The following is a 10,221-nucleotide window of genomic DNA, read 5'->3' as shown; positions in this document are numbered from 1 at the left end:
AATCAATCCCCCCCAATTACATAACGTACAACATAAAAATCTAACTTCAAACTTCCTCGTGGGATCGACCCCTTGCTTGCTCTATACTATCTTGTGTGTTTTAAGCTAGGGTAATTAATTTGTGCGACCGCGACATCCTTTTGGTTTTAAGCATACTTCTTGCCATGTTGAGGATGCTTATATTCTTTCTCTCCATCACGTCGTTTAATTGTGGGGATCTAGGTACTGTTAGGAGTCTATTTATACTATGATCTTCATAAAACTCATTAAAATTAGTAGAACAAAATTCACCCACTTATCCATCCCAAGTGATTTTATAGAATTACAATTGTTTTTCAACTAATGCCTTGAACTTTTTAAAGTAACTAAATACATTTGATTTTTCCTTTATGAAGTATACCTAAGTTTTTCTACTGTAATCATCAGTAAAAAATAAAAAATACATATTTTTACCATACAAACATGATTTGATAGGATCACAAACATCGACATGTATTTCTTGTAGGGGTTGACTTGCTCTTGATGTAGTCTCCTTCAGAAAGCTCTTGCAAAATTGCTTGCCCATAAACATCTTTTATACAACTTATTTGGATGTATAATGGATGGTAGACCTTTCAACATCTCCTTTTATGTCATTATCTTCAAGCTACAAAATCTATATACCTAAGTCTGATATGCCAAAGCCAAGTCTCATCCTTTACACATGTATTTAGGCACGTATGTCTCTATGTTTAGTAGGAACATTTCATTATTTATCATTGCTACCTTTGCAATCATAGCTCCTTTAATTTCAAGTAATGTCAATGTATGATCATTTATCTTAATCTCATACTCCTTCTACAACAATTATCCTAAGCTCTATATATTGCTTTTTACTATTAGTATATAATAGACATCACCAATAAGTTAATGACTTCCATCTTTCAATTTAATCAAAATTGTACCTTTTTCTTTAATGGCAACCTTTGAATGATCCACAAAGGTGACATTACTTCTAATTACTTCATCAATCTCCATGAACTTGTCCTTGTCTCCACACATATGGTTACTGGTTCCATTGTCTAGATACCACATGTTATTTTTATCTTATATTCTCTCATTATACACTAGTAGTAGGGTGGTTTCCTTCTCTTCTTCTATCACAAGATTTGAATTCTCCTTAACCCTCTTAGTTAGACTCTAACAATCCCTAGCATAATATTGACATGCCTTTTGATAATTATAGCATTTCACTTTTGATTTGTCAAACTTGGATCTTGGATTGCTACTTTCAGTGTAACCGGTAGATCGGTTTGCTTCATGTTATCGACTGGTTGACTTATTGAGGTTGTCTCTTGCTCCTTTTAAATCTACCTCTCCTACTTTGTCCACATCTTCTACCTTTTTAGGAATAACCAGAACCATCTTACTTTGAAAAAAATATTTGTGCACCCATATCCTTTTCAATCTCATTAACTATTTCCTCATGGACTTGTAATTTTCTCATGAGACCTTGTATTGAACGAACATCCATATTTTATGATTCCTTTATCGCGACCACCATATAATGAAACTTCTTTTGCAGCAAGCATAGGATCTTCTTTACCATACATGTCTTTTCCATCTTCTCCCCACCCCATATGTCTTTATTTGATTGTATATAGCCAATACTCTTACAAAGTATTCTGAAATGTTCTCCGATTCAAGGATATGTAACTTTTCAAAGTTATCACATAATTTTTGTAGACGTACCTTTCTCACATTGTCAACTTATTGGTTTGATTCTTGCAAAACTTCCCATGCATGCTTGGTGGTGGTTGTGTTAGCCACTATCTCAAAAATTGGTGTCCCTTATCCTAAAATTCATTTTGTTGTGCTCAAACCAATACCCCATAAGATTCCTTATCTATCAATGTAAGAAGTAGGAGTTTAAGTTTCGATTCCAGGTGAGATTCAACTTCCAAGATCCCTCTCTACATTCCAAATCATTGATTGATTTTTTGAAAGTGCATAAAGCAATGAAAATCACTCTCTTAGAATTCCATATGTTAACAATCTATCTATCCAAAAGTGAAGTGTCTCCCAATTTCCAACTTTGAAGTAGCAACTATTCCTCAAGAGAGAAGATAATGTGTATCATTATTGATTAAGCCATCTATATCTACATTAATTAGTAATGCAGTGATCATCGAATTCCTTGACTATTAACTTTCTCAATCTGATTATAGAAATAAGTTTGGTGTTGACCAAGGAGATTGCGATAGATAAGAATAATGGAATGTGTTGGGTTGTGCCTTAGCCAACCTTCCTATTTATATAGAGGCAGTAGAACACTGCAGTAACTGTAATAATTACAACATCTTATATTAGAATCCTATTCTATAATATGCCCCCTCAAGCTGAGGGTGGGGGATCAACCCGAAGCTTGAATTGAAAAGCAGTAAAGGATGCAACAGAAAGCGGTTTAGTGAAGACATCGGCAAGTTGATCCCGAGAGGGAATAAAATGAATTTGAATTTCTTTCTTGGCAACACGGTCACGGACAAAGTGATAATCCACTTCAACATGCTTAGTACGAGCATGGAAGATAGGATTTGCTGAGAGATAGGTAGCACCAAGATTATCACACCAAATGGTAGGGGCAGAGACTGAAGGAACCTGCAAATCTATTAACAAGTATTGAAGCCAAATGACTTCAGCGGTACCATCAGCAAGGGCTTTATACTCAGCCTCAGTAGCAGAGCGAGCAACAATGCGTTGCTTGCCGGATTTCCAAGAAATCGGCTTCTGACCAATTAAGACAAGATAGTCGCCCGTAGACTTGCGATCATCAATACTACCAGCCCAATCTGCATCTGTAAAGCCATGTAGAGCAAAAGAGGAGCCTCGAGTGATATGGAAACCATAAGATGCCGTACCTTTAAGATAGCGTAAAATACGTTTGACAACGGCCCAATGAGAATCTGTAGGAGCATGCATAAACTGACAGACTCTGTTAACAGCAAAGCATATATCTGGACGGGTGAAGGTAAGATATTGAAGAGCACCCACGATTTGACGAAATCGTGTAGGATCAGAGAATGAATGATCCGGTAATAAAATGACTTTCGAAGGGGAGACTGGAGTATCAACTGGTTTGCAGGAAGTCATACCAGCTCGGGTGAGGATGTCAAGAATATATTTATGTTAACGCAACATTAAACCCATACTGATAGACTGAACTTCAATACCCAGAAAGTAGTGAACAACACCTAAGTCACGAAGCTTGAACTCAGAGCTGAGTAACTATATAAGGTGATGGAGCATAGCAGAGTTGCTACCCGTGAGCAGAATATCATCAACATACACCAGGAGATAAAATATATTAGTACCATCAGATAAGATAAACAGGGAGGTGTCAACCTTGGAAGCTCGGAAACCGATGGAGAGCAAAAAATCACTTAGACGAGTGTACCAAGCTCTCGGTGCTTGTTTCAAACCATACAATGATTTGTGCAATCTGCACACATGAGATGGAAGAGAAGAGTCAACGAAACCTAAAGGTTGTTTCATCTAGACCTCTTCAGTAAGAACACCATTGAGGAAGGCATTATGAATATCAAGTTGATGAATCTTCCAATTTCGCGAAACCGCAATAGAGAAAACCAACCGGACAGTGGTCTGCTTAATAACTAGACTGAAGGTTTCAGAATAATCAATACCTTCCTGCTGGGTAAAACCTCTAGCAACAAGGCGCACTTTATAGCATTCAATACTACCATCAACACGACGTTTGATCCGATATACCCATCTACTGCCAACAACATTCATCGAAGGATGAAATGGAACCAAAAACCAAGTGCGATTTTCGCGTAAAGTGGCGATCTCATCACACATAGCATTATGCCAAATTGCATACCAGTCAGCATCAGAGAATGCAAAAGACTTAGAAGAGGGAGAATACAGTACCCATGTGGAGGTAGAAGTAGCGACAGCGGAATTAACCAGATTAGCTGTCTTCGGCTGCCACGGTCTAAGAGTCATAGGATGTCTGCTGTGTGCTGGTGGAGATGCAGGGGAAGACGGTTGTAGTGAGGAGACCTGTGGCAGCTGATAAGAAGACAAATCAACCATAAGTTGCAGACCAGCGGGAGAGGATGATAAAGAAGCAGCCTCAAGCACAGGACTGTCAGTAGAGGAGGGGCTAGAGGTAGAGACTGAAGTTGCAGGAGTGCTGGCCAGGGAGGGCGAAGCAAAGGAGGGACTAGAAAGTGCCCCAAGACCATGAGGAGAGAAGACCAATTGACGATCTGAACCTGCATCATAAGGGTTAGATAAACAAGCATGGGATGATGGCCAAGAGATGGGTGGAGGTTGTGGTCGGGTGGCTGTTTGGAGTGGCAAAGCGGAGTGTTGTGGGCTGTTTGAGTGGCTAGTGAAAGCGGGTAGCGGTGGGTGGTTTAGAAAATTTGGGAGGGTGACAGTAGCCGGTGGGGTGAGGGTTGTGGTGGAGACCTTTGCAATATGTTCATAATTATCAAATGGAAACACATGTTCATGGAAGCGGACATGACGGGAAATATAAATACGGTGAGATGCAATGTCAAGACATCGATAACCAAGATGCGAGGAACTATATCCAAAATACACACATGGAGAGGAATGAAAATCCAATTTATGATTATTATATGGATGCAGAAAAGAAAAACAGAGACACCCAAAGGTACGCAAAAAATGATAATCAGGAGACCATTGAAATAAACAATCAAACGGAGAGCGATGGGCAAGAATATGAGTAGGCATGCGTATTATAAGATAAACAGAGGTTTCAAAAGCATAATTCCAGAATAAAAAAGGTGCTTTACATTGCCCTAAAAGAGTAAGACCTGTTTCCACAATATGCCTATGACGACGTTCTACTGTTCCATTTTGTTCATGAGTGTGGGGACAAATCAGACGATGATGAATACCAATGGTCTGAAAAAATGTGGATAGTTTTTGGTATTCACCGCCCCAATCAGTTTGAACAGATTTTATTTTTAAGGAAAATTGACGTTCGACAAGAGTCTGAAATTGATGAAAAACAGAGTAAACATCAGACTTGGCAACGAGAGGATAATACCATACATATTTAGTATAAGCATCAACAAAGATAACAAAATAACGATAGCCATCTGAAGAAAAAAGAGGAGTAGGGCCCCATACATCACTAAAAATTAATTCAAGTGGAGCAGAAGTTTTGTGACCAGTAGGTCCTAAAGACAAACGCGATGATTTTCCTAAAGGATAACTTTCACATTGAAAATTAAGATGTTTGTTGTTACAAATAATCATATTTTTCGAGATTAACAATTGAAAGATACGTGAAGTAGGATGACCTAGTCGACGATGCCATAAATCGGTAGAGGCAGAAGTGCAGGGAGACCAATAGGCTTGAGGAACTGACGTGATGGAAGACATGGTCCGGGCATAGAGACCATCTTTAATCTAACCTGAGAGAAGGACTTCATGGGTGTTGAAATCCTTGATATAAAACACACGAGGGTGAAATTCAAAATAAACATTATTATCAAGACAAATTTTCTGAACAGAGAGTAGAGGTTCTATGATTGCAGGAACATGAAGAACATTAGATAAGGTGAAAGAACGATGTGGTGTATATATTTTTGTATGACCAAGATGAGATATAGGAAGGCCCTTACCATCACCAACATGCAAATTATCATTACCAAGGTATGGTTTTGAAGCGGTCAAGGTGGCAAGATCAGGTGTGACGTGTTGATTGGTACCGGTATCTGGAAACCAATCAACAGAACCGGTTGAGGAGAGATTGCGCTGCACCAGGTTGGCAGTAGGTTGTTGGCCATAACCTCGCTGCTGGAATTGAGGGCAATGGGGAGTTGTATGGCCGAAATTCTGACACAGTTGGCAGCGTGGATTCTGCCCCCTATTACGCTGCCAAGAGCCCTGCCTATTGTCACCGAAGGAGGAGTTTTGGAAGCTGCGGTGATCAAGTCTGGAGCCAGCAAATCAGTTGCCTCTGTTGTTGGACTAGTTGGGACACCAGCCACCGTTGAAGCGGCCCCTACTGCGGCCAGAATTGCCAAAAGTTTGGCGTTGTGCAACAAGAGCAGAAGATGGAATGCTGGGTGAGGGCAGCAGAGGAGCATGTATGGCAGTAGAAGATTTGTGAAGATCTGCATATGATAAAGGTTCAGCCTTGGTAATAAGACTGGTAACTAAGTCTTTAAACTCTTCCCGAAGACCATCAAACACATATAAATTGAAATCTTCAAGTGAAACTGGCCGACCAACAGCAGCCAATTCATCAAATAAGGCCTTCGCTTTTTGCATAAATTGAGTTACTGATTCATCACCCTGTCGAAGATCCTGAAGAGAGTCGTGAAGTTGCATAATACGAGAGTTAGAGGTGGAAGCGAGAGCTTGCTCAAGAGTGCCCCAAGCTGAACAAGAATTTTGACAGCCAACAACAAGATGCAAAACTTCCATAGATAGGGAGGAAAGAAGAGCACTTAGAATGAGTTGGTCTTGTTGTTTCCAGGTTTGAAAAAGCGGATTTACCTGAAGAGAGATACCATCATGGGCAAGAACATGTGTTGATGGACATGTGTTGAAGCCATCAACAAAACCAAAAACTCCTTGGCCTAGGAGATAAGGCAGCATTTGCATACTCCAATATAAATAATTGGTGTTTGTTAATTTGAGGGAGATGACTTGATGAGTGTGAGAAAGGGAGATAATGCTTGCGGTAGTAGAGGGAGCAAACGTGGGCTGCAAGAGGAGGCGTTCACCAGCCATGGCAGAGGAGAATCCAGGCGGTGACGCAGTAGAGGAAAGCAGAGGAGGCGCTGCAAGAGAAGAGGGTTGCACTGTCGGAGAAGAAGAAAGATGGACTGCTGGTGCTGCAGAATTTGAAGATGTATGTGGTGGCTGTTCCATTGAAAAAGGGAGGTTGGGAGGCTATGAGAAAATTAGGTTTAATTTATTTTAGGGTTTTGTGGCTTTGATACCAAGTTGAGAATAATGGAATGTGTTGGGTTGTGCCTTAGCCAACCTTTCTATTTATATAAAGAAAGTAGAACACTGCAGTAACTGTAATGATTACAACATCTTGTATTAGAATCCTATTCTATAATAGCGATCATAGGCACGCCATGGAGACAATTGGGAAAATGATAATCAGATTAAAGAAATCGGTGGAATACAGTTTTACGAGGGGAACAAATACATAAGTCAATAGATTGTGCACAAACATAAACCACACAGTGCACATTATTAAACAATCTTTAAACAATATATACTACTTGTATAGACATCCTCCTGTTTTCTTTGGACTTTTTCTATATCCAACGTGGTGGGAATGCTTTGTTCATGCTTGAAGAAATTATCTGGATCTACCTGCCCCTTGATTTTCACCAATCTTAGAAAGTTACCCTTGAAGTACTTGAGGCCATAAACTTTAGCTCTCTCGAAGTCGGTCTGATTGCTCGGATTGCTACCGATATCAAGATCTCTGTAGTTTTGGAATGCTTCCCTCGGGTAACTGGTGACGTATGGAGCCATCGCATCATGCATTTCTCTTATCAAACTTATATAGCGGTCAGTGGCCTCAGTCCCTTCTTCATCCCAGTTTATGGAGTACTGGAGTTTGAATAGGTATCCGGCTCTGTGAGGGAATGGAGTTGCGGTAACTGGAATCTCACTCATTCTTCCTCCGTAAGGGTTCCATTGCATCCACATTGGGTCGGCCTTGATCATCATCTTCCATATGCGTTCCAAAGCTTCCCGTGGAACAATTTTGTTCACGTAAATCAGATTTGTTCTTGTAAAAGCTTTGCGCTCCTTGAGGCCTATTGAGTAAAACATCGATGGATGTACCAATCGGCAAATCATTCCAGAAAAGTGTTGACTCTATCCATCTCATTTCAATACAGTCTTTTTGCTGCAAACCTAATTTAGGGAAGCTCTTGTTCATCATGGAAAGAAGTGCCTCACTTTGTCCTAGAAAGAGGGCATAGAAAGAGATGCTGATTGTCTTGGTACCCTCTTGGCTTCCATTGGCAACTTGTGGCATTGCTCGGATGAAAAGGTCTTTTGTCTAGCTCAGTAGAAACTTGTTGCACTGATAGAAAATATCAAGTTGCACCTTCCTCCAAGGTCCTATCAACCTTGAAAACAGTCACTTTCTCCGGAACTCGAACCAGATTCAGCTTCCAAGAAAGAACCACTGCAAAGCTTGCTCCACCACCTCCTCGGATGGCCCAAAACAGATCTTCCCCATTGTCTCCCGATCGAGGATATTGCCATTGACATCTACTACTTTCGCGTCAATGATATTATCAACGGTAAGACCATATTTCCTCATCAGAGTCCCGTACCCTCCTCCGCTAATATGACCACCTGCACCAACAGTAGGGCAAACACCAGCTGGAAAGGCATGCACATTACTCCTGTTCGCAATGTTGTAGTAAATTTCACCAAGAGTTGCCCCCAGCTTGAGCCCATGCCGTTTCGCTGGCGATATCTACGTCGATGGATCGGAGGTTGAACATGTCGAGGATGACGAATGGGACCTCGGATACGTAAGAGAGACCTTCGTAATCATGTCCACCGCTCCGGATTCTAACCTGCAAGCCACTAGCCTTTGCACAAATGACTGTTGCTTGGACATGGGATTCATGCAGGGCCGTAACGATGGCAATTGGTTTCGGTGTTGTTGGGGTCAAAAATCTTCTGTTGTTGATATATGTCTGCAGAACAGACTCGAAAGAGGAATTCGCAGTTGTATAGATGGCTTCGGAGATGGGGTAAGAGGGAAGACTATTGTTAGGAAGGCATTGTAGAAATTTTTCAAGACTTGAATCAGAAGTTGCCAATGATACTGACAAAAGAAGAGCTGAAAAATACTGAGAGGATTATAGACATTGAAACCTTCCATTTTCATGCAACGTTTCAGAGCTAGGTGTTGCTTATACCTCGAATTCATGGCTGTATTTATAGATGAAATGGGAGAGAGACAAGTTATGTTTCTTTGGGGCACGTAATCCAAAACCATATTCTGTCAACGTTAATCGAAGCATGCTTATTTTACCATTCCATATTGTACAATCTTATCGAAGCAAGACCCTTCACTCCTTGAAAATTATGTATATCTAGCAAAAATGTCAAAAACTAGAAAAACATGGCGAATATAAACATGGATGGTTTAAGTAATGTATGACTATATATGATTAAAGTTCATAATGTACGTGCTCTTAGAACCCATTTATTTACGTTTTTTTGTACATTTCAAATTGTTGTTCAAATGAAAAGCAGTTAAAATCATGATTTTTGATTTCGAACCACGGTTTAAAAATCCAAAAACAAAGGAGTAGACCAAACACATTCTAAGTAATTCTATCATGCATGATATCTTAATGGACTTGCAGCTTTTTTTTCCAAGGCATGCATGAGTGGCATACTTATCGATAGTACAATGCAAATTTCATATGGTTAGGTTGCTATAGTTTGATTATTTAATTTGTACGATGTCAATTTATTTTTTCTTGGATTATTATAAAAAAAAAAAAAAAAAACTTTCTGTGGTTGGATTGCTTGTTTGATTCACAAGAAGCTTCTTGCAGGGATTGGCTATTGTAAGAACAAGTCAAGTATGTTAATCAAAAACCGTGTGCCAGCTTAATCTATACATGAATAGTTCATGGGAAAACCCTAGCTAGATATGTCCCTCATGATATATATACTATTTCTTGATCGAGTCATCTAACTATCAATTTTATCAATTAGGCTCCCTATCTATGCACGTTTTCACAATCCAACTATGATTTTTGTTTTCTAACTGACCCTGATTTTCCCAAGTCCTAGATGTGAAAATTAATACCCAATTTTCCCTCGATTCAGCATGAGCATGAACATTCGTAGTTACTTGGTCCCAACTTATCTTTAATTACAAGCTATGGTTTGGTATGCTCTTACCTAAGATTTGGAGAAACTATGTTCAATAAGAGAAGATATGCATGTTTATCTCCATTTCCAATTATTTTACCAAAAAAGATCTGATTGAGGAAAGTTATATGGATGGGGCGACCAAATGGATAAAATTCTGATGTTGGGGATTAAAACAAGAAGCTCAACATATTTGCAGGACTAATATGAGTGTGCCTACAGTATGATTTTTTCTTTTTAATGACTTAGAATATTATTTACCACAATCCTTTTTTCAAATGTGTACACCTTGGATCA

At 39.6% G+C, this 10,221-nt stretch overlaps 1 pseudogene; it reads right to left on the bottom strand.

Annotated features, from left to right (window-relative positions):
* Positions 1-7,143: 7,143 nt before the first annotated feature.
* LOC118062035 (berberine bridge enzyme-like 17) overlaps positions 7,144-10,221 on the bottom strand; it is a 4,660-nt pseudogene continuing 1,582 nt past the window's right edge.

Source organism: Populus alba, chromosome 1 (genome assembly GCF_005239225.2).
Source record: "Populus alba chromosome 1, ASM523922v2, whole genome shotgun sequence".
NCBI classification, from domain to species: Eukaryota; Viridiplantae; Streptophyta; class Magnoliopsida; order Malpighiales; family Salicaceae; genus Populus; species Populus alba.
This window is presented reverse-complemented; position numbering and strand designations above follow the sequence as displayed.